Source organism: Solanum stenotomum, chromosome 11 (genome assembly GCF_019186545.1).
Source record: "Solanum stenotomum isolate F172 chromosome 11, ASM1918654v1, whole genome shotgun sequence".
NCBI classification, from domain to species: Eukaryota; Viridiplantae; Streptophyta; class Magnoliopsida; order Solanales; family Solanaceae; genus Solanum; species Solanum stenotomum.
In genome coordinates, this window is record NC_064292.1 from 9,266,927 (window position 1) to 9,269,473 (window position 2,547).

Sequence of the window (2,547 nt, forward strand, 5' to 3'; positions counted from 1 at the left end):
TTTTTAAAAAATATTTTCAACTTCCAAAATTCAATTTTTCCCCCCCCCCCCCCCCCCCCCCCCCCCCCCCCCACACCCCACCCCCAAAAAAATTTAAGTTTGTTTTTAAAAAATATTTTCAATTTCAAAAATTATGGGTAGTAAAAATAAAAGATATTTCTCAAAAAAAAAAAATCATTCATAAATCAAACACTAAAAATCTTTTCCGGAAAATATTTTCTACTCACCAACCAAACATGAGAAAATAAGTCAAAAATCAACTTGTTTTGGAAAACATTTTCCTTCATACCAAACACACCCAGAGAGTTGACTCATTGTTGCTTCTTTCAAATCCATTCTTCTGGAGATAAGAGAGTAATTTTAAAAAAAAAAGATAACTAAAAAAACAAATTAAAAAATAAAATCTTGATGGTAAAATAAGTAATAAAATTTTTAAAATTATGAATCTTTTTTGTGTGGGGGTTAGGGAATGGGGGGTAATCTTTTTTAATAGATATATAACTATAAAAAAAAAACAACGAATTTTAATAATGTTGAATTTCAGTACGTTTTAACTCACTTTTACATAGTTATCTTACAAGTTTGTTAAAATTTAGAATTCATTTAACAACTATTACTGTTTTTAAATCAATCATTATCATTATCGTCAGCCAATTAAAAAAAGTTATATATTTTAAATCTTTCATAAGCAATATCACATTTAATTTAAAATTATGACATTTAAAAATATTCGCACAACGCACCAACATAAATACTAGTTACTAATAATATCATTTGTTGTTTCCTTACAAAAATATTAAGATTTTTATAATCATTAGTCGTACGTATTCCCTTTAGAAGGGTTCAATATTGTTACGTGTGGACGCAAAATTAGTAGTTGACTAACAAAATACAATCCAATGGTTAGAGAAGTAAACTTTTTTTCAATAATTTCATAATTGCTTTTGTGCTTCAAATTTTCACCCAACTTTAGTCTATTATTTCCTTGATGAAAAAATGTAAATCAAAAATGAAATTATGGGTACAAAGGGTGTTGATGAAGGAATAATAATTTATAAAACTGACTAAAAATGAAGAAAAATTGATTCCATGATTCATAATACACTACTAAAAGAATCATTTATAATATTTTACAAAAAGTCAAATTCATGTGAAGCCCATCACCCTTTTTTTAATTATCAAATCAATTTGTGCACCTTAACTATTCAATAGGTACCTATTTCCTTTCATTAGTATCATGTTAAATAATTCTATTCTTTAGATCTTAGATGGTGAAAAGAAATTATCTAGTGTTATTGATTTTATTCAAATGAACATGTCCATTTGGAAAAAGTCATAAAAAAATTTGTTGGCTTTCACTAGGGAATAGAACCTAATACTAGGACTAAAAGGGTATGAATCTTATTCCTGTCCGTTGGTGCCAATTGTGCCAACTAAACACTGCCTATACAACAACAAATTAGATACTTATCAAGTTGTGGTGCAGTGACGGAACTGCTTCACTCGGGTTCGAGCCTTAAATATGGAAAAAATCTTGCTGGAAACGTAACCCCCAAATGAACCCTGCAGTACGTGATCTGAATATAGTCGGGGCTCCAATACGATTTCCAGAGAGCAAGTGAAAAACAAAAAAACAAATTAGATACTTATGAAATATTACTACTTTTAGGTGTGTTGGGGTTTGGGGGTGGAGGAGGGGGTGAGAGATAGTGGGGGCAAAAGTGATCCTCAATTATTAAATCTTGAAAGATTCCATAAAATAAGGTCCACAAGAATCAAAATTGTATATATCTTATTCACAAATGTGATTTATGAAAATTATGGATGAAATAGTTGTGTTCGAGTCAATTCATATTCATGTGCATCTCAATTATTCCTTTAGATACATCTCACCTTTCATCAGCATAGATATCAAATAATTCTGCTCACTAATATTTAGCCAAATGAGAAAAAAATAGTACCGAAGTCTTTTTTATCTTTATTGGATTTAAACTCTAATCTCTCGTGATTTTTGTACAGTTCATTGACCGCTAAATCACATCTGGAAGGCTAGCAATTCCAATTAGACTAACATCACAATCTAAAGACTTGTGGAAAGTCCTCAATTTTAGGTAAGAAAAGCATTAAAGCACCTGCTAAAGTTAGGAAGCAATTACAAAGATATCAATACAAAGCTATTACAAGTTAGATAACAGCCATCCTATCAAAGTCTATTACTCCCTCCCTCCCATTTTATATAAGTTAGTTTGACTCGGTATGACGTTTAAGAAAGAAAAGAAGACTTTTGAAATTTATGGTCTAAAATAAGTGATAAATATCTGTGTGACTTAATATAGAAATGTGTTATTATTTTTTAAACAGACAAGAAAAGAAAGTAAATCATATAAACTAGGAGTACCATTTTTATTGACAAAAGAAAATTCATTGGTTGAACTAGACAGGTAGTTAAGAATTTAAGAACCTATTCATATAGTCATATACCAATTTCAAGCTACTTAATATTTTTAATTATATACACAAACACATAACACACACACACACACACCC

The 2,547-nt window shown here is 29.5% G+C and overlaps 1 protein-coding gene across 1 annotated transcript in view; it reads right to left on the reverse strand.

Annotated features, from left to right (window-relative positions):
• The window catches only part of LOC125843977 (uncharacterized), a 621,631-nt gene that overhangs the window by 441,402 nt on the left and 177,682 nt on the right, over positions 1 to 2,547 (reverse strand). The window lies entirely within an intron of this gene.